This window comes from Mixophyes fleayi, chromosome 4 (assembly GCF_038048845.1).
Source record: "Mixophyes fleayi isolate aMixFle1 chromosome 4, aMixFle1.hap1, whole genome shotgun sequence".
NCBI classification, from domain to species: Eukaryota; Metazoa; Chordata; class Amphibia; order Anura; family Limnodynastidae; genus Mixophyes; species Mixophyes fleayi.
This window is the reverse complement of record NC_134405.1, coordinates 207,127,330-207,150,631: the sequence shown is the minus strand read 5'-3', so window position 1 is coordinate 207,150,631 and position 23,302 is coordinate 207,127,330. Positions and strand designations below refer to the sequence as shown.

At 39.8% G+C, this 23,302-nt stretch overlaps 1 protein-coding gene across 2 annotated transcripts in view; it reads left to right on the top strand.

Moving 5' to 3' along the window:
* Positions 1–4,770: 4,770 nt before the first annotated feature.
* HRH2 (histamine receptor H2) overlaps positions 4,771–23,302 on the top strand; it is a 75,262-nt gene continuing 56,730 nt past the window's right edge. For both annotated transcript variants that reach the window (XM_075209205.1, XM_075209207.1), the window contains exon 1: positions 4,771–4,973. The gene's annotated coding sequence lies outside the window, so the exon portion shown is untranslated. The remainder of the gene's footprint in view (positions 4,974–23,302) is intronic.

Genomic DNA, 23,302 nt, shown 5'->3' with positions numbered 1-23,302 from the left:
GCAAACTAGGGAAACCAGAAAAAAAAATCTGAACAAGCAACGTGGTTGGGTACATTCCGTGATGATACAAAAGTCGTTATAACCTATTATAACCGACCTCACTGAGCACACAGTGGAAGGGTGTGGTGAAATAAATAGTGCCATCATGGGCTTTGCACTGCCAACTAGACAACGTAGGCTTTGCCCAGCCACCTCTTTTTATATTCTGACACCAGATCGCTTGGAAATGAGGTATGAAGAGTAGGTAAATATGAAATACAGATAGTGGAGTTATGGAAGTTACACAAATCTGATAGGAATCCCAAACATCCCTGTCCTGAAGGCCAATGTTCTTTTACTTCACTTTCATTGTTTTTCTTTTCAGTCATTGTATTTCCCTCCTTTAGACCACAGGACTAGTTCATGAAGACAGAGCAGGAACCAGTATATCCTTTGCACAATTTCAAGCTATTTTGTAACCAAAATCCATTATGCAAAAATCCCTAATCATTTGATGGACAAAAATGATTATTCTGATGATCAATTAGTTATGTTGTAGACAAAACAGATTACTTAATATTTAAATACTAATTTTGCTACAAAATAGTGCTTTATAATTTCTGTAGAATTACAAATATAAATAAATATTAACACAACTAATTTAGTGGCTAAATTAGCAATTACACAATAGATTTATTTAATTACATGCTTTACCATTTTGCTGTGACATGATCTGATAAAGGGATTTTTGTGGCTAAAAATCGTACAGTATGGCATGAGCATACCTCTGTGTATGGATGAAAGGACTTATTAAAAATTAAATGGGGAAAGAATAAGGTGAAGGTGAAAGGAGAATGTATGGATGTTGAGGGGTGTGGAGAACTAGATAGCGGGAAAAGAAGGGAGATAAAGTGGGTTAGCAAATGAAATAAGGTTGGAAACAAGGTTAAAGGCAGGAAACTGAATCGGGGCGAGGGTCATGGTAGGGAGACAAGGGTACAAGTGATGTGAGAATAGTGTGTGTACCAAATATAAGTTTGATTTAAACAGATAATGTAATCAAAGATTGGAACTATATTATGCTTACTCCACTCAAACATAGACATAGTCATACTGATTCTCATGTCATATTTTTCGTAACTTCTAGAACTAACGCATCAGAATCTTTACTCATAAAACCACTCATTCCTCCACTCACATTAATATGCTTTGAAACCCCTAGCATTTCGTACCTGTAACTACCTACTACCACCTATCTCTCTCATCCGCAATCTCTGGATTCTGCAGTGTTTCATGGATACAAAGATATAAGTATAACTTCATTTCTAGGTTTGCTAGGTGAGGGAACTTGTGTTAGCAGGGCAAACACACTCTATCAAAAATAGTCAAGCGCACTAGTATACCTCTAACTAAAAGTCATACAACAGCACTAACAGTTGATTGCTGCAGGTTACATTGAAACTAATATAAAGCCAAGCAAAGTGATGCCTGAAAGTATGTGTGTACGGGTTAATTACTGTACATTTATTTTTTAACTAAAACTTACATTAAAATACATTTTCCAGGTTTTAAAAAAATGTATTGAATGAGGATTATTAACAACCGTGTGTATGAACACAAAACCACACACACATATGTGTGTTGTGTGTTTCTATGAACAGATCAGGAAAGTCATGTTTGAAAATAAATATTTTGACAGAAACTTAAGCTGGGATATCCTTGCTGAGGTTGCCGAGCTTAATGACAGCTGGTTCATTCACCAAGCAGTTTGTGAAAGAAAAAGGTATAAGAGCAAAATTTCCATTTTTTTCTTTGTTCGTTTCCGACAAACTTTCTGGGTAGTTTGTTCTCTTTTGTAATCTCCTAAATTTTCCGTGTTGATTTAAGATATGTTCAAGCAGTGAGATAAACGAGACTAAGGGCTAGATTTACTAAGCTGCGGGTTTGAAAAAGTGGGGATGTTGCCTATAGCAACCAATCAGATTCTAGCTGTCATTTTGTAGAAGGTACTAAATAAATGAAAGCTAGAATCTGATAGGTTGCCATAGGCAACATCCCCACTTTAGTAAATCTAGCCCTAAGCCTTCTTTTTCCACTTTCACTGCCTGAAACACGACCTTACACAGCACCTCCTTCTTGTATAGATATACGCCCTGTGTATACAGTTAGTATCAATGATATTATCTATGAGTGTTAACTACTTCTAAAAATACATTAGTGAATTTGCATGCCTGTTCTTCTTAAATATGCTAATTATACAGATTTGCAGTTAGACTATTTGTTCTTTACACATATATTAAGTCGGGAGAGGTTAAAGACATAACTGGATCCAGGGCAAAAATCACATTATTGGACCCCATACCACCTGACAAACCACAAGGTGCTGGCTGAAACTGAATTATGATGCCTTCACTACACAGGCCTAGACACCATCATGGCTCCTGTACCTTAAAGGCCCCTGCACCATCCTGGACATTGCCAAAATAGGCCTCTACACCATCTGAATCATCCAGGACTCTGTACCAACTAGGACTCTCTACATCTTGGCCTCAGTATCTTGCAGACCTTTGCACCATAGTGAACCCCACAATGCGTAGTGTTCCCATTTGCTCCTTTTGTCTCGCATCACCCCCTCCATTTAGAATGCATACTCTCATGGGCAGGGTCCTCTTCCCTGCTTAACTACATTTTCTTGTGATGTCCTAGTTTTGTGTCCATAGTCTTATTAAAAAACTGTATGAACCTACACTGTTCAACTCTCTGATCAGTCTGGAAGAACAGTGAGATGATATATATAGCAAACCAATTTAAAGTAGTTCTCTGGCACTTTACATTCATGTTGGAATGCAAGATCTTTATTTACTAAATGTAAAGTAGCAGAACATAAAATTACCACAACATAATACAGCATTGATTTTAAAAGATCAAGCCAAACTTTTACAAATGAGAAATGGAGAAGTAGATAGTACAGAACACGGTGTCAATTATTCTACAATTGCTCTGTATTCCTATAGATTTATGCTAATAATTGTCTCTGGAGGACATTGTGAATGGTTAGCAGGAGAGGGCTAGCAAGATGATCAGGGGGCAACTGAAACTAATCTATTCTTTTTTGTTCCTTTTTTTTTTTTACATATATGAACTAGTACTGAGAAGGCTGCCTTCAGAGCTAGTTTGTGCAGTTTCACTGTACATAATTTATATGTTAAAGAACAGAGTTTCCATCAAAGTCGAGTAAATATAATTATCTTGCAAGCAATATGGCTGTCGGCCATTCAGCATATTTTCCCATATTTGCTTAGTATAGTATATTCTTGTTGTGGAAACTTACATTTACTTTCCACTAGGGCCAAAAGTTTCTAGTTATCCCAACAGCCAAGATCTAGAAAAAATGCTATGTCTGGTAATGTATAGTAGATGCTCACACTAAAAAACATACTAAGACTAAGACTCTCCTTTGGTCTACAAACTGTCAATCGTTCTCTGAAAACCCACCTCTTCAGACAAGCTTATAATATTCCTCAACTACCCTCTTAACCTTACTACATTACCCTATTACCACCCGTTACACAATTTCACACAAGACAACTACCCCCTGAGCAACATTGTTGTGTGACCGGATCATTTAGCTTATGAGTCACTTTTAGATTTGCAATCTGTCTGGACCGAAATGCAAAATGTAGATTTAACCTCATGTATCAAACTTCCATTTTCCCATAGATTGTAAGCTTGCAAGCAGGGCCTTCTCACCTCTTTGCCTGTTTTACCCAGTTTTTTTTTATTAGTTTGCTCTGTTTGTCCCCAATTGTAAAGCGCTACGGAATATGTTGTCGCTATATAAATAAATGATGATGATGGTGATGATACTACTATCCTTACTAAAACTGCCCAAGGAGGGGAAAAACATGAAATAGATTGCATTTTCATGATTAAAATTGTTGTCCACCTAATCATAAAAAATAGCTATTTCCAGCCTGTGGTCATAGATAAATGTTAGCATTCCCTTCCATTGCACCTCGCTACCTGTTGAAATACCTATGCCTCTTTGCACTCCCGGCTTCTGAGTTGTAGTTGTGAAAACAGCGCAAGCTGTGTATAAATTAGTCCCCAATGCAAACTGTAGTTCGTACTACACCAAACTAGTCAGGCCCGAATGTGTTTAAAAAAGTCACATGCACAACCCTTACTACTTTGATAAGGCAGTAAGGGGAAGAAGTTGTGTGACATTGAATTGACTGCATTGAACTAGTAGGTATACAGGTGACAATGATGTTTAAAAAAGTAAAGAAGGTATGTGTTTTAAATAAAGTATAGGCTGAAAGAATTAGGCATACAAGATTAATGACTGTAAAATATATGGAGAAAGGGTGTAACAAAGTTATAAGCATCTAAACTTCAAAATTCGGATTTATTTTAATTCACCAAAGCAGATATTCATTCACAAAAAATAGGAAACAGGTGAGAGTGGGGGTAAATCAATGTGGGCTATCAATCAACAGGTTTACCATTCTTTATATATTTGTTTCAGAAGGAGCATCAGTTAGCTTGCTGTCATTGGTCTCACACAACCTTCAAAGCTTGTTGTTGTTTTTTGCAAAGCACTGTGCCTGTTAATCCATATTATACATTAGAATGAGAGTTGATAGTTGACCAAATGCAGAGACACTTATGTAGAGGGTTACCGTTGCTGAATAATAGAGTTTGCCTGTGAGAATACAGAGCATAATAATCCCTCCCAGTTCTCTTTTTTGCCTGTGTGAGTCATTCTATATTCAGAGCGTTGCTTGCATGTCTGTGTAAGAGCAAGAGCTGCAGCGAGGAGTACTGGAGCTGTGCTCTCCTTCTGGGAGAACTGACAGAACTATAGCTTGGATGTGCCATTCTTTATTCTTTACAAGAAGATAGTGTGGAAAAGAATTAGGAATCTTAATACCAGGAGCACTTATTAAAAGACCTGTGCAAGCCTGTCACTCCACTGCATACGTAATGTCAAGGTAGGAACTTTGTCTTTGCAGAATATTTCTAAGTTCCTAGAACATTATATTTGATATCCCAAAAATTCTTTCTTATCAATTGTTGTGAGATATTTTAATTAGTATACAGCAAGCGGAAAACATTTAATATTTTGAAAATTCACTTTAAGGAGTTAGCTATTAGTCTACACTACTAAAACATAACTCCTTTTTGATAGTAACATTTTGTGTGTGTGTGTGTGTGTGTGTGTGTGTGTGTATAGATATATATCATACTGCTTGAAGATAACATTTTCCATTTCAGGGAATGACAAAGTATCTTGTTGCAAACGGTAGACTTGCACCACAATGCAGCTAAATCTCCCTCTTTCATTCCATTAAACAGAAGCGTAGAAGTGAGTGTGATGTTTGTTCAATTCCGTTTAATGGATTGTGACATTACCAACAGTTTAGTAGAGCAAACAAGCTAATCATTATGGTACAGTGACGTTGTCAAACCCTTAAAGTGGATTTATCATTGGTTTCATGTCACCTTTGCAAGTAGAATTCCACAAAGCTTGTGTTTAAAAGCCAGCAAAATATAAACAATGTAAGGAAAATTTAGGAAGATGACTTGAGTATATTTTTATTTCTGTAGCATTTGATAGAATATGTGTGTTTTCTATATTCGTGTTTATTTATACCTTGGAATTCCAAAATGGAATCATGTCTATTTTATAGCAGATTGGGGGAATACACACATGATGAGCATACAACAGCACTAGTGTCCTTTACAAAATAAAGAATAAGTGACTTACCATATCAAAGGTGTGGACCACATGTGTCATACCATTATGGAAATAAGTAACTTTCTATTGAAAAAAGTATGAGTGACCCTGAAACAATTCAATAGATTATAAGAGTAATCAGTGGTCTTCTATCCTAGAAGATGTCAGAAGAGTGATCTTCTAAATTCATACCAAACAGAAACATAAATGCCATTGTATTTAACAAGTTGTCTTTTCAACAAAAATGGACAAATGGAAGTAAATGCCCTACTTTGGTGGCAGGTGTCAATACCAAGCAAGGTAACAGGAATGTGCTGTACTAGGAGAAGAGCATGCACTCATTATTCAAAAGAGAAACAGTTACCTTTAATACTTGGAAAGAAATAGCAATCTTTTAATGCCTTAAGGGTCTTTTTATGACCCTTCGCATTCTCTGCCCATTAATTATCATTTGTTATCGCAGTGATAAGAAATGGATGAACATAGCAATTCATCAAAATTGTTCAGCTGAGACCGCAGCTCCGATAAGAGCCTGTCCTGGCAAAGAATCTATAGTAAAGTGATCGCAATCATTATTACTTTACTTCCAGGTCCTGACCAGGCCTATGCACTGCACATGTATGGCCATCAGGCTGCGAATGCTCAGAAAACAAGGAGGGAGGGGAGGAGCATGAAGCCTGCTGGGGAGGGATCAGATGATCCCTCTCCTGTCTTCAGATGGTGTTAGCTGTCATAGTCAATCTAAGCTAAATTGGTCCAGACCGCAGTCCCTGTTGAGAATTATGGGGACTGCGGTTTTCTGCTAGATTAGGCTTTTCTTAAATAGCCCTGATACTAAAATATGCCTATATATGCTTCAGAAATAGGCCCCTAAGTCAATGAAGGTTCCCTTTCATAACAGATGGAGACCAGGGGGCTGATGCAGAGTTGGGTGTAAATTGCTGTAATAATAAAAAACAGCACAGAAAAATAGCGTATTTCCACCCATATGTAGAGCCATACTCATATGCCTCCTCATCCAAGACATTATCATCCGTCTGTATTTGCACCAGTACTGTAGCAGGTGCAAAAGATATAGCTCCTAATAAGTGTATATGTGTGTTTCTCGAGGTCTCCACTAGTGCCACTTTATGACAGTTGGGCAACATGAAAATATATATGCTGGTTCAAACATATTTTTATACATCAAGAAAAAAACAAGGGGTATATTTACTAAACTGCGGGTTTGATAAAGTGGAGATGTTGCCTATGGCAACTAATCAGATTCTAGTTCTCATTTATTTAGTATATTCTACAAAATAACAGCTACAATCTGATTGGTTGTTATAGACAACATCTCCACTTTTTCAAACCAGCAGCTTAGTAAATATACCCCCAAGTGTCCTTCTCCATCCAGGGGCAAACAAGTATTGCCTAAATGAATATGCCATTTAGGGAATAGATTCCATGACATACTGCACACAAATACAGAACCCCAATAAATATAAGACTTTATCTAATGCAGGAGGGTAAATATATTCCTATAGCAACATGAGATAAACAACAGACTAATAAATATCAAGAGAAGCAGTTATATTATGTTATTACGTGGTTGGTGATTTTCCGATTTGTTGCAAAACTGAAGTGTCTCATAGGCAAATACAAGCAGGCATTACAGGTGCTCAAAATCGCCTTTCAAGACCAGACATAGTGATTAAAATGTGTGATACATATATATATATATATATATATATATATATATATATATATATATAAGGTTTGCTACTGTAAATGTTCTATATTTAGTATTTTAAAATATTTATGTATATAAAATATAAATATGTTGGTGAAAGGTAGCCATAATCTTGTGTTTTTCCCTCCCTGAGAGCCAAGTGGTTTTAGACTACAGAAGCTACAGTCTATTGACTGAACTTGGGATATCCCTGTGCCAATAATAAACATGCAGTGTGCACTGTATATCATTTATAGTAGTCTGTATATAAAGCACTATATTTTATATACAATAGTGATTGTTAGTATATTTCTATACTGAAGGGATCACTGTCCGTGCAGTGCTTTCTAGAAACTTGAAGCTTTAAAATTAGAGATGGGCGGGCTCTGTTCCCCGAGAACCGGACCCACCCGAACTTTGCCTATCCGAGTACCGAGCCGAGCAGGCTCGGTACTCTCCCGCCCGCTCGGATTCCAAATCGAGGCCGAACGTCATTGTGACGTCATCGAATCTCGGGGCTCGGTTCTCACGATACTTGAAAATTATAAATACCTGCCTCCACAGGGTGTAGTCACAGGCTGATTAGAGCAGGGACAGACAATACAATTCTGATTCCAATTCTGATAACAATCGATAGAGAAGAGAGGAGGATAGAGGAGTCCTTTTTTTTTTCAATATTTGGCACTACAACTGCTTTGGGGTGTACCCCATTCTTTTGCATTAATATTTCTGGCTGTCAAAAGTACTATCTGTCAGCAGACTTCACATATAATATTTAGCACTCCCAAGTGCTTTTGTGGTGTCCCCCATTCTTTTGCATTAATATTTCTGGCTGTCAAAAGTACTATCTGTCAGCAAGCTTAAAAATAATATTTAGCACTCCCAAGTGCTTTTGGGGTGTCCCCCATTCTTTTGCATTAATATTTCTGGCTGTCAAAAGTACTATCTGTCAGTAGATTTAAAAAATAATTTTTAGCACTCCAAAGTGCTTTTGGGGTGTCCCCCATTCTTTTGCATTAATATTTGTGGCTGTCAAAAGTCATATTTGTCAGCAGTATCTAAAACAATTTGTAGCACTACAAGTGTGTTGGGCTCATAATGGATTCTAAGCAGTCCACATATGAGCAGAATCAGCAACCAGGTTCTGTCACCAGTCCTGATGGTAGTGTTCCCAGTACGTCATCTGGGAAAGGCAATGTCAAACTACACAGTCTTTTGAAATCAGTCAAAAAAACACACACGAAAAAATAATTTACCGTGTTGAAGCGCAAAAGAAGTGTAACTGAGGAAAAGTTAAGTGCCGATAAAAAAAAAATTGCCAACATGCCATTCTATACACGCAGTGGCAAAGAGAGAATGAGGCCTTCACCTTTGTCTATTAGTGGCAGATTAAAAAATGTTACTGAGCCTACAAGTGGTGCACAAGTACTGTTACGCGTGAAAGCCGAGCTGCAAGAAAACAGTAAGGCATTAGAGGATAATGTATGCTCTGAATCAGAAATGACACCAATCCCTGGGGAGAGTCCATTCACCAGTGGTATGTCTAATCATGAGCATTCTGTTAGCGACAGTGTACCCATAAAGAAGGTTTCTTTCAGCAGTTTTGCCGATGTGTGCCTTAACAGCCCGAGTGTAGTCGATGATACACCAATTGAGGATGCCACTTTTGAATTAGAAGAGGATGAGTGGGAGATTTGTGTAGGTGACGAAGGCACTAATGATGAAGTTGATGATTATGATGCAGACAGATACCAAATTGCCTTTCTCAATTTCTATTTATATTCTAGACTCTAAAACGGCTGAATAGTTTACTATTTTACTCCTAGTGGAGAGGGGGTCTGATGCAGACAGATACCAAAGTACCCTGGTCCATTTATTTTTACTTTCTAATTCCACAGTCTATGCAGGCTGCTTTTTTTCTATTCAACTACAAGTGGAGGGCGGGGGGGGGGAAATAGATAGCCTCCAAACTACCGTGGTCCATTTATTTTTACTTTCTAAATCCACAGTCTATGCAGGCTGCTTTTTTTCTATTCAACTACAAGTGGAGGGGGGGGGGGCATAGATAGCCACCAAACTACCGTGGTCCATTTATTTTTACTTTCTAATTCCGCAGTCTATGCAGGCTGCTTTTTTTCTATTCAACTACAAGTGGAGGGCGGGGGGGGGCATAGATATCCACCAAACTACCGTGGTCCATTTATTTTTACTTTCTAATTCCACAGTCTATGCAGGCTGCTTTTTTTCTGTTCAACTACAAGTGGAGGGTGTAATATACACCCAAAGACGATGGCTGCATTGCCAATAGGCAAAGATGAAGAGGAAGACAACCAGGTTTGTGTGGAGAATTAAGGACGGCCTACCAGGGATTAAACTGTTTTCTTCCTAATTTATTAGCTTTAGAATTACCTTACTTATCCAAGAAACTGGTGGAGCACTAAATTAGGTTATTTTATGCACAAAAACATTGATTTTTAAACAAAATTGCAAAGCAAAACCAAACAAAACCAAAACCAAAACCAAAACACGCAAGGGCGGTTTTGCAAAACCAAAACCAAAACACGAAGGTAATCCAGATCCAAAACCAAAACCAAAACCAGAACACGGGGGTCAGTGAGCATCTCTATTTAAAATATACAATATACGTATCACATCTACAATGCCAGTTGTAGCATGTCTGGCGCCTCCCTGCAAAAAATAAATGTGCTCCCTCCTCTTTTATAAATTATCTGTTCACTCAATAAGACTTTTTTTTAATATAAATCAAACCCAATTACCACAATTCTGACAGCAAGGAGGCCTACACTTAAAAAGCGAATTTAGGAAAAAACGATTTCAATCTAAATAGACTTACCTGAAAACTGACGCTGCACATCTCCGATGCACCAGCATGCTGACCGCAACTTCTTCCGAATGAAGACCACTCCGACACTACTCTTTGACGTCACGCGACTTAATGTTAATTTAAATTGGCATTGTCGGGACCCCGCAGGTTAAGTGTTTAAACACTTAACCCGACATTGCCGCTTTAAATTAACATTAATACAAGTGACGTCAAAGAGTAGTGCCGGCGAGGTCTTCATTCGGAAGAAGTTGCGGTCAGCATGCTGGTGCATCGGAGATGTGCAGCGTCAGTTTTCAGGTAAGTCTATTTAGATTGAAATCGTTTTTTCCTAAATTCGCTTTTTATTTGTAGGTCTCCTCTGTTAGGAACCCCTCCAGCCGGTACAGCAAAACCCGGAGTCTCCTCTGAAGTCTGGTGTTCACTGTTGCCCCTATTGGTGAGGACAGACTTGGCTGCAGACAAACAGAGTGTCGGGAGATGTGTACCGGCTAAGGAGAACCCAGGAATAGAGTGTTCTGCCAGACAGGAGCGTGGGGTCCAGGCCAGAATCGGGGCCGGCAGTAGACAACGTATCCAGAGAACAAACCAAGGTCAGGGGTCAAAGGCACAGGTTCAGAATCCAGGGACAGGCGTAAGATCAGGGTCACTAGCAAAGGTTCAGAATCTGGCTTCAGGCAATAGATCAGGGTCAGAAGCACAGGTTCAGAGTCCAGGAACAGGCAAAGGTCATACACGAGTAATCAATCTCCAACACCTCTAGTCCAGGACTCATCAATGTTTAACAAGGAGAGGCCCGGGGGTTCTCCCAGGGAAGGGGAAGAACTGTGAAAATTTTACCCTAGATATAAGGAACCACTCCGGTTGGGGAGGGGGGTGATATATTCATTACGGGATTTGATTTATGGAAGGTGCAGTGTAGCTGGTTTTGAGTTTTCGTTCCCTACCAATGGACTACAGCTGCAGCTAAGAGAAGAACTCCATGGGTCTTTAAGGACATTCAGGTGACTGTAGCTCCTTAAGCTAGTGGGGTAAGGAACAGATGATGTGGTACACCTGCCTGACATTTCTTTACTGTGTGTGCATAATATTCTAGTGATTGTTTTTTATTACAATAAATGTATTGCTTTACTTTCTAACTGAATTTGCCTGAGTGACTAATGAGAACCTTAGAAGGTACTGGGCAGGCTTCACTGGCCTAGGAAGGCACCTGTAGGTTGCCAGCCAGAATGAAGTGGGCAGAATTGGGCCAGAAACCACGGTATCTTCACAGATAGGAAATATTTATTTGCATAAAGAATAGGTGTGGTATCTTATACTGTAAAAGTTTTATTAAGTGTACAAATTCATATATACTACCAGTGCTAAAGCATGTATAAGATTTGCATTATGATTGTGGTTTGCAAAGTGGCTACTTATGTATTCTTTGACCCAACTGACCTAAAATCAATGTGGGCCTGATTTAGAGTGGAAAGCAAGGGGTAAATGTATCAAGCTGAGAGTTTTCCGGCGGGTTTGAAAAACCAATCAGATTCTAGTTATCATTTATTTAGTACATTCTACAAAATGATAGCTAGAATCTGATTGGTTGCTATAGGCAACATCTCCACTTTTCAAACTCGCCGGAAAACTCTCAGCTTGATACATTTACCCCCAAGTGTAAGCTTAACTTGCATTTGAAAAAGTTACACATAAATGAATGTATATGTACAACGTATTCAGAGTAGAAGATGTGCCCATGTCTGAATGAGTAGCATATGCGTCTGATTGACCACAGACACTTACATCTTACAAACATGCACAAAAACCTTTTATTTTATATGCTACAAATGTAATTGCTATGAAGCACCATTTCAACTTGAATTAACTAGCTAATACGGCAGAAACAACTTCCCAACATGTGTAAAACATGCTTGCCAAATCCTAATCTGTGGCTGAGGGACTACTAAAGTCTCAATAAACATCAGCGAATCATTTGCATTTGCTATTAGCTTATGTGCACACCAAATGAATAAATATGTAGAGGCTTATCTCTTTCTGCAGGATCCTGGTATTATCACCAGATACTTCTGGAAGACATCAGCTAAAATTGCTGTTCTTGCTGTTCTCTCTTGCTTTTTCTTGCAGCTATGTTTTTGTCTGGCTGGCTTTTGGAAATTTAGGGTCCTCTCAGGTAAAGGGATTTACATCTAGCTAGGGCTGGCTTAGATGGCACTAGGGTCCAGCCACCTCAAGCATACAGTGGTGCAGGCTGGGATGGGGGGGGGGGGGGCTCCAGGCACAAGGAACCCCCCCAGGTTTGCCTATGACAAAAACAAGTATTGCTAAGAGTTTATTATAGTATTTCATATTTCATGAACGCCCAGGAAAATTGTTACCACTTTGGTTCTTTAATTTACTACTGTCAGTCAGGAAAAGTGATTATTATTGCATGTTACCATCAATGCAATTTTTATGGTATAAAGAATGAATGTGAATCATATATATACAAATGAAGTATTATTGATAATATTTCAGATGGATTGGGTATGAAATGTCAACATTCAAAATGTTTACACCATAATGTCAACAGTAACAATGTCGACACTGTCATAATGTCGACCAACAAAATGTCTACATGGTCATAATGTCTACACAGTTAAAATGTTGACATACATAATGTAATATCGACATTCAAAATGTTGACATAAATAAAAAAAAGAAAATAAATGTAAATAAAAAAACGACTTTACCAACCTTAGTGCTGCCGGCCTAGGCAGGTACTAGCAAAATCGGGGGAAACAAAAAATGTGGGGTCCACCTGAATTTACTATTACCAACACTAGGCTTTGCACAGGGTTCCCTTGCCATAATGCCAAGCCAGCCCCAGGATGGTCAAAATGGGCTGGATTTCCTAGAGAGATCTGGGGGTAAATGTATCAAGCTGAGAGCTTTCTGGCGGGTTTGAAAAGTGGAGATGTTGCCTATAGCAACCAATCAGATTCTAGCTATCATTTTGTAGAATGTACTAAATAAATGATAGCTAGAATCTGAGGCTTTTTTTAAACCCGCCGGAAAACTCTCAGCTTGATACATTTACCCCCTGGTCTACAAAATAAGATGCGAACCCCCCTAGGTTTATCCAGCCTCGCTGATAATAGCTCTAGGGTTCTTCCCACACCCCTGTGGCAGTGGGTATGGGGTAAAATAAATTGTTTAAATGTTTAAATTTAATTGGTAACAGATGCACTACAAGTCTCAGCATGTCTGGCCTGTCATTACGTGTTTGCCCATGCTGGTGTTTGTTATACTACAAGCATCAGGACTCCCATCATTGCCAGGGCATACTGCACTTGGGTTTTCCTGCTATAGTGCCACCAGCCCAAGCCTAGTGCTGGTGAGAGTAAATTCAGGTGGATCTTGGGAGCATGTAGACATTTTGCTAGTCTACATAATGGTATAGACATTTTGAATGTCGTCATTAAGAATGTGGACATTTTGACCCCATACCACCTCAGACTTATCTTGTACTGCATATTGAATGTGATCAAGCACTGGAAATTGCTTTGTAAAAATGAGTAACCAGTATAGTAATTCCTCTGGCACAACAAGTCAAGATTAAATTTTAGACATTTAATTAATAGCAGTACAGCAAATCAAGATCAAAATAAATGATATAAATTTCAGCCACTGTGTACAGCTGTCTAAAACTGGCAGTATCACTAAATAGCAATAAGCTATGTGCACACATAATGTGAGTGACAATGATTAGGCCAGCAAGTATGACATATAACCGGCACCCTCTTAATAGTTTTTGAAAAACAATTAGCAAATGCAGCAGGACAGAACAATTCTCATACAGTGATCAATAGGTGTGAATTATCCGCTCAAAGCAGTAGGACAAAAAAAAATATTCACAAATAATAAAATAATATTAATTGTGGTTCCCCAAATCAGGATAAATAAGTTGTGTGAATTTGAGCTTCTCTACGCTTGCTCCTAAGCTGCCCTGAACTGGCAGTAGTAAGTTGCAGTTCTAAGCACACGCAGACTCCGTGCTAATTAATTTTTGTATAAATTTACTACAGACAACAGACACACAAAATGTTGTGTTAGCCACTAGTCAGTGGAAAATAAAACTAATAATCACTGTAATAGCAATATTATTTCTGGTACATCAAATTTAGATCAATTTAACTGTTTGAATTTCAGCCGCTGTGTTTATTACTGTTTTCTGCACTTGATTATTCTACCTCACTCGTACTATTAATATGGACTTTAAATCATACTTGCCCACTCTCCCAGAATGTCCGGGAGACTCTCGAATTCTGCGTATGTCTCCTGAACTCCCGGGAGAGTAGGCCATTCTCCTGCATCCCGCCAACTTTCTAGTGAAGTGGGCATTATGAAATCCTCCATGATGCGATTTGCAGTGAATTGTCCCATATTAGCCCTGCCCCTGCGCCAAATTGATGCTTTTGTGTTATGCCTTCTGTCCTCACAACAACAAATACAAATCTAGGGAAACCTGGCAGCAACTGCACTAAATTAAACTGAAATGTAATGACTAAATTATTTTATTAACAATAATGAGTACGTAATTTGAGGATATTTGTCATAAACAGTTCTGCTACATATGGTGGAACAATCACAATGGGCTAAGAAACCTTTCCATTGCTACACCAGTATTAAAATTGAACATTAATCTCCTCTACCAAAAAGTGTAGGGCACCACAGTTCACACACTGCACGTCCATAGGAACCAAAGAGTAGTATTATAACGAATACGTCATGTCCAATGCAAGCGGCATATCAGTTGCTTTTTTTTATATGTTGATTGTGACGATAATATTCTTTACTGGAAGATCTTTGAACAGTGCGCTTTGGGCAACCTGTAAGGGTTCCTCTTAGCATGTTTGTTGCAAACAAAGATAAGTGAATAATGAAATAACACAACAGTTTGTGATTGAGGTCTCTGCAGACACACTGATATATGTGGCTGCAAATAACTGTCACAGTTTCCAGACCACCCAGCAGGTCACATGTGCCAGGTCACCCAGCAGGGCTGCAAGTAACTCACAGTTTCCAGATGACTCAGCAGGTCACATGTTCCAGGTCACTCAGCAGATGCACAGGGAGAGTTCACTAACTCACACTTTCCAGAGCAACCAGCAGGTTCACAGATGTAGTACCAACTGTCATATTTTCCAGAGGACAATGGTAATGCATTGTTGTAAATGGCGAGTGGATATTTTGCGATATAACTCAGAAACGATGCAAACGATTATAACGATTATAACACCATTATTTTTCTGCAAATCGACAGACCAAGACCTTTAGTTTGGTATATGATGTGCCCTCCTCAGACAATGCCATCACTGTTTAACTTCTATAAACACCAAAGATGAGACCCTTCTACATAGCAGTTCCTATTTTTATCACTGAGAATTTAGCAACTGTCTTAAGATGCTAATACTAATCCTCTTGTGGCTGGAGACAGAAATTAAGTGAGCAATGAGTGCTGTCTTATTTAATTTTTCAACTCCAGCAGAGAAATCAGAACATTTTCAGTGTACAATACATAAACCAAAACAGCTGGCATTTATGCTGGGTATGTGCCTTTCAATCCTCACTGTGGAAAGTATTTGGAATTTTAAAACCAGTAAGTAAATTATCATGTGCATACAATGTACAAGCAGATACATCATTTATGATCATGTGTCTTTAAATTGGGTTGCATAAAAAATTCCACTCTCAACTGGAGGTTTTAAGGACTGAACCACCTGAAGTCAAGATGTCACGAATTGAATCTGCCCCCCAAGAACAGGAAATGGGGAGCAGCTGAGAACCAGCTTGCAATGCAGCTTTTGGCTCTGGAGGACTAAAGTCAAAATATAGCTCTGCAACAAAATTCTATGGAGGCTGCTCCATAGAGCTCTATTGAGAGTTATGAAGGGCTTGGCAGTCTGCTTATTTATCCTGAAGGCAGGGCTGATGCCAGCACTAAGTGGGCCCTAGGCAGCCCCTTCCAGGCATCCTCCGCACCATCCACTGATCTTCTCATCACCCTGCGTTTTATGCTAGTGGTGAAATGGTTGGCATCAGTGCTCACAGTTTCTGGAAGTGTGGCGCTGCACAAAGTCATGTGCCCAGTCTATCACTGATACTAAGGAGCAGCAGTGTGATGTACCATCCCTCTTGCTCTGACAATTTGTTCTACAAGTAAAGAGAAATCTTTGCATAATTAAACAGATCACCCTCTTCCTCATTGTAAGCCTATGGGGGAATTTTTCATTTAAATGTCATGCATTCAGTGATTTAGTAACCCCCTAAATATTTGGGTTGCCCAGTGGTAGAGACAGCCCTGCCTACGGCATTGCTATCAGGAAAATAAGCATGATTTTGACTGATCCTGCTCTTGACTTCAAGTGAAAAATTAATCCCCCTATTTACCATTAATGGCTGGGGTGTTTAATAATATCTCAACAGCCCTTTAAGTAAATGTGAAGAATGTATCAGGGGCTCCATTTAACAGAAATTTACAAAACATGTTCTGAATGAAGCCAGAAACAAACTCAACTGTGATTAATAAATAACCAAGAGAGAGGGTCAACAGTCATCTCTGAATAAAAAGATAAACACATTTTGGACGGTACAACGTCTGTCAGCTCTGTAAAGCTGTGGGTATGGTTTTCAACTTTCCTTTAATTGCAGTGTTATGATCCATTGTATTGCTGAGATTTAAACTGGTATTTTTATTAGTGCACATTTATATGAAAATTCATGCCGAGACATTGCAATTGCTTTTTACAGACTAATTTACATAAGAATTATTTCACATGCCCTTGAGTCAACTTTCTTTTTATAGGGTAATTTAATACTTTGATTCATTTGTAATAGATATTAAGGAATTTAAAAAAAAATAACTCCTACAAAGTATCTTTTGCTAAAACTGCACCAAATCACTGGAACCAATCAGAAACTTGCTTTCACTACTTAACATTTGAAACCTAACTACTGATTGGTTGCTGTGGTTCAGTGCAAATTTTGAGATTAGGATAGAAAATCAATTGGCACACCAGGCTTCCATGATAAGACTTCAATCATTTATTGCCAACAGCTAAAATCATGTATACAAACATACAGAGAAATTAAATATTAATTACCTGTAGAAGATCTTTTCAACAAATGATTAGGCCAGTTAGGCAATAAGAGTGATGCAGCACGAGTCAAAATATCATAGTATAATGATGGGTGTGTCTCCAATGATCATTTTGTGACCTCAAGTCACTTTGTTTAAAATCATCTTACATTAGTTCCTTTATCCTGATGTAGATCTATTTAACCTTATTTCAATAAAGTGCAAGACACAACCCAAAATCAAATCATCTATTAAAACATCAAACAAACTTGTTGCCCCTTAGTCTAAGTAATTTTGTGCTACAATTATTTTATTTATTTAAGGAAATACTCATATGTTCATTAAATTACAGTTGCTCTTAACTCTTCTCTATGTAGCAAAACATGTTCATCAAGGATAACCCCAAGACATCGGACTTGAGGGACAAAGAGAAGGGTAGTATTATTAACAGAAATAGAGAGGGGGGGAGGTGGGAAAGTCCTGGAAGGGTGGAATATGATTAGTTTGGTCTTGCAAATATTGAGTTTAAGAAAGCATTGGGGCATCCAAGATGAGATGGCCGAAAGAAAGCAGGAGACGCGAGACATAAGGGAAGGGGTGAGGTCAGGGAATGAAAGATACATTTGGGTATTGTCAGCTTAGAGGTGGTACTAGAGGTCAAAGGAGCACATCAAGACACCAAGGGAGGTGGTGTAGAGGGAGAAGAGCAGGGGACCAAGAACGTAACCTTGGGCAACACCGACAGGTAAGGGAAAAGGGGGATGTGGAGTCACGTGTAAAGACTGAAAAGAAGCAGTAGGTGAGGTAAGAAGAGGATAACCATGAGAGGACAGTGTATCAGAGACCTATAGATTTGAGAGTTTGCAAAAGGAGGGAGTGGTCAACGGTATCGGAGACAGCAGAGAGGTCAAGAACGATAAGAAGGGAGAAGTGCCCTTTAGATTTAGCAAGGATAAGGTCATTAGTGACCTTAGTGAGGGCAGTTTTGGTGGAGTGGAGGGGTCCAAAACCAGATTAGAGTGGGTCAAGGAGTGAGTGAGATGAGAGAGATGGTTGTAGACAATCCATTCGAGAAGGTTGGAGGCAAAAGGAAGGAGGGAAATAGGGTCATAATTAGAGAGTAAGGCAGGGTCAAGGGATGGTTTATTCAGTATGGGGAGATGAGAGTATGTTTAAAGGAGGAGGGGAAGATTACAGAGGAGAGTTATAGGTTGAGGAAGTGTAGAGTATGTTTAAAGGAGGAGAGGAAGATTCCAGAGGAGAGTTATAGGTTGAGGAAGTGTGCAAGGTGGGAGCAGGCCTCAAGAGAGAGGGAGAGGAGAAATTGGGAGTGAATGGAATCCTGTGGGCAGCTGGAGGAGGTGAGAAGGAGAGAAGTGTGCGGACTTCATCAGCAGATACTGGAGTGAAGGAAAAGAAGAAGGGTTCGCTAGCAAATGGGGTGGAGGGGAAGGATATAGCATCCACAGAAAGTGGGAGGGGGGACAAAGTGGGTACAGAGAGGGGAGAGGGTGGGGCAAAAAGGGACTGCTGGGAGGAGATGTAATGATGTATTGACTTTTGGAGGTGTGGTGGGTAGCAAAATCGATAGCAGAGAGAGAGGAGGGGAGTGGGAGTGGGGGAGGGGAGAGGAGAGAGTTGGTTGGGAGGAAATGAGAGCCTTAAAGAAGGATTGTTTAGAGAGTGATATGGCAGAAATATAAGACGCAGTTATGACCTTGAAATGGAGGAAGTCAGCATGAGTGTGTGATTTTCTCAGGAGCCGTTCTGAATGGGGAAGCATTTTTGAAGATAGTGAATTTTTAGTGCCATGGTTGAGGCAGGGGCCGACAAAGGTTGATGGTGACAACCTTGGGCAACACAGTCAAGTGTGGTGGTAAGGCTGTGCTTATTTTCCAATCTCTAGTTAGTCCCCTAAAACCTAATGCCTTTTTTTGTTGAGTATTGCTTATTTGCAGCTGGCCTAACTCAGCAGTTGCTTAAGAAGTACTTTTTCTAATGAATTCAGAATGTCCCTACTCCTGGTGGAACTTGTAAATGGCCCATTTTAGTGTAAATTATATATATATATATATATATATATATATATATATATATATATATATATATACATAATGACAAAGTCACTGGATTAGTGTTTGAGTGTTTGATGGAGGTATATCTCACCTAGGTTCCTGACCTACTTGTTTTAAAACCCCAGGGAAATGTTATTGTGTGTAAGCTGCTGAAGGGCTATAGGCCTGTTAAAATGCTGGTAAAGCGTCTTGGGGTTTTGGATGGAGAGTGAGGGCGGGCTCCCTCCATTAGGCTTATAAACTGGGACTTCCAAGTTACCAGCGTTTCTGCTGGCAATCAGGAGTTGCACCTGAATAACGCTGCTAAAATGCAGAAAGGGAGCTCAGTCAGTCTCTCACTGCCTGGGGAAAGTGTCTGCAGAGTCTCTGTGAGAGAAAGCCTGTTATCTGCCTGTAAGTAATTGTGCTGAATCTTCTTTTTGTTTTGTCATAGTTTGCTAGTCAAGAGTAACCAATGTTTAGTTAGAGCCGGACTGCAAGATGTTTATTTTGGAGTTTTCTTTTGTTTTCTTACTGAATAAAACTGGCTAAGGCCAGTTGCACGAAACCTTGTGTGAAATATATATATATATATATATACTAGGAAATATGCTAATGTAAAATGCCCCTTGACAAAGAGCTGGCGTTATAGCACCATTGATTGCGGTGTACCCAATCCCAGCACTACACTCCAAGTTTGTAAGTATCTTACTACTGCTGTAAAATACTCTCAGTGCAATTGGTATGTTGTGTTTGTTAAAAATATCTCTTACAGTTTATTTATAATTAATTGGAGTGGTTGTTTACAGGGCCATTTTTTCCATTGGGCACGAAGGGCAGCTGCCCAGGGGCCCCACGGGCAAGGGGGCCCCATAGGCATGGCTCTTAATGAGAACAAATAATCCTGCAAAAGAAAAAACCTGCAAAAAAAACCTACAAGGGTCACTGAGCAAGTACATCTATCTATCTCTATCTATATCTATATCTATATCTGTATCTGTATACATCTATATATCTATATCTATATCTAGGGGCCCCGATGCACTGCTTTGCCCGGGGGCCCATAATGTTGTAAAGATGGCCCTGCTTGTTTATATAGGTGTTTCTTAACAATAAAGGATTGAAGTTGTATTATGGATACCTGCTGCGCTGATTGATTTTCTCAACATTTGCACAGAACTATAGCAACCAATCAGCAGCAAGTAGCTTTTAACTAGAGATGAGCGGGCTCGGATTATCGCAATCCGAGCCCACCCGAACAGTGCGGATCCGACGGCGATCCGAGCACTATTCGGGTACTTCCGGCTCGCGAGACTCGGATTGTATAAATTCCCCGCTTGCCGCCGCCATCTTCATTCTGGCTCAGATCAGGAAAGAGGGAGGTTGGATTTTTTAGTGGTGCTGTCTGTGTCCTGTCACTCTGTCCTGCTGAATCCAGTGGTTACTTTGCCCTGTGCTCTGTCCTGCCAAGTCCAGTGGGGCTTTGTCCTGTGCTCTGCCCTGCTGAGTCCAGTGGTGCTTTATCCAGTGCTCTGCCCTGCTGAGTGCAGTGGTGCTGTGTCCTGTGCTCTGTCCTGCTGAGTCCAGTGGTCCATTGTTATTTTAAAATTATAAAAAAATTATAAAAAAAATTAAAAAAAATTATACAAAAATAATTAAAAAAAATATAAAAAAATTATAAAAAAATAATTAAAAAAAATATAAAAAAAGTATAAAAAAATTTCTACAGCAATATATAAATACGTTCACTGTTCCTGCAGTCCAGAAATATTAGTACTGCAATATTTAACAACGTTCACTGTACCTGCAGTCCAGAAATATTAGTACTGCAATATATAAATACGTTCACTGTTCCTGCAGTCCAGAAATATTAGTACTGCAATATATAAATACGTTCACTGTTCCTGCAGTCCAGAAATATTAGTACTGCAATATATAAATACGTTCACTGCTCCAGCAGTCCAGAAATATTAGTACTGCAATATATAAATACGTTCACTGTTCCTGCAGTCTAGAAATATTAGTACTGCAATATATAAATACGTTCACTGTTCCTGCAGTCCAGAAATATTAGTACTGCAATATATAAATACGTTCACTGTTCCTGCAGTCCAGAAATATTAGTACCAGAGATTAAACTACGTTCACTGTTCCTGTAGTCCAGAAATATTAGTACCAGAGATTAAACTACGTTCACTGTTCCTGCTGTCCAGAAATATTAGTACCAGAGATTAAACTATAATGGAGTACAAAAATTTGGAGGATAAAGTAGGGAAAGATCAAGAACCACTTCCTCCTAATGCTGAAGCTGCTGCCACTAGTCATGACATAGACGATGAAATGCCATCAACGTCGTCTGCCAAGGCCGATGCCCAATCTCCTAGTAGAGGGCATGTAAAATCCAGAAAACCAAAGTTCACTAAAATTAGCAAAAAAAGAAAATTAAAATCATCTGTGGAGAAACGTAAACTTGCCAATATGCCATTTACGACACGTAGTGGCAAGGATCGGCTTAGGCCCTGGCCCGTGTTCATGACTAGTGGTTCAGCTTCACCCAAGGATCAAAGCCCTCCTCCTCCCCCCCCCTCTAAAAAATTTAAGAGAGTTAAGCTGTCATCAACAACACAGCAAACAACTCTGCCTTCTAAAGAGATGACATCACAAATCCCCAAGGCGAGTCCAAGGGAGTTGGTGGTTGCGAAGCCTGACCTTCCCATCACTGTACGGGAAGAGGTGGCTCCTTCCACCATTTGCAGCACGCCCTCTGCATATGCTAGAAGGATCACCCACAGTCCAGTTACAGATTTGGCTAATGAAGGTGTCAATGTTGTACACCGGGAGGAGGATATTGATGTAGCTGGCACTGAGGAGGAACTTGACGAGGAGGATGCTGATGTGGTTATGTTAAATGAGGCACCAGGGGGGGAAACAGTTGTTGTCCATGGGATGAAAAAGCCCATCGTCATGCATGGTCAGAAGACAAAAAAATCCACCTCTTCGGTCTGGAGTTATTTTTATCCCAATCCGGACAACAAATGTATGGCCATATGTACCTTATGTAAAGCTCAAATAAGCAGGGGTAAGGATCTTGGCCACCTAGGGACATCCTCCCTTATACGTCACCTTAAGAATCTTCATAATTCAGTGTTTAGTTCAGGACCTGTGGCTAGGACCGTCACCAGTCCAGGGACACCTAAATCCCTTGGTCCTGTTGTATCCACACCAGCAACACCCTCCTCGTCAATTTCCTCCACCATCTCGATCAGAGATAGCCCTGCAGGCCATGTCACCGGCATGACTGAGTCCTCTTCAAACCGGGATTCTTCCGGAGGATCCTGCAGCGGTACGCCTACTACTGCCGCTGCTGCTGTTGCTGCTAGTAGTCGGTCATCTTCCCAGAGAGGAAAACGTAAGAACGCTACGTCTTTCACCAAACAGTTGACCGTACAATAGTCGTTTGCCATGAGCACGAAGTACGACAGTAGTCATCCTATGGCAAAGCGGATAACTGCGGCCATAACAGCTATGTTGGTGTTAGACGTGCGTCCGGTGTCCGCCATCAGTGGAGTGGGATTTAGATGGTTAATGGAGGTATTGTGTCCCCGGTACCAAATCCCGTTGAGATTCCACTTCACTAGGCAGGCGATACCCGGGATGTACAGAGAAGTACGAAAAAGTGTCCTCAGTGCTCTGAAAAATGCGGTTGTACCCACTGTCCACTTAACCACGGACATGTGGACAAGTGGTTCAGGGCAATCTAAGGACTATATGACTGTGACAGCTCACTGGGTAGATGCATCGCCTTCCGCAGCAACAGCAGCAGCAGCATCAGTAGCAGCATCTCCAAAACGCCTGC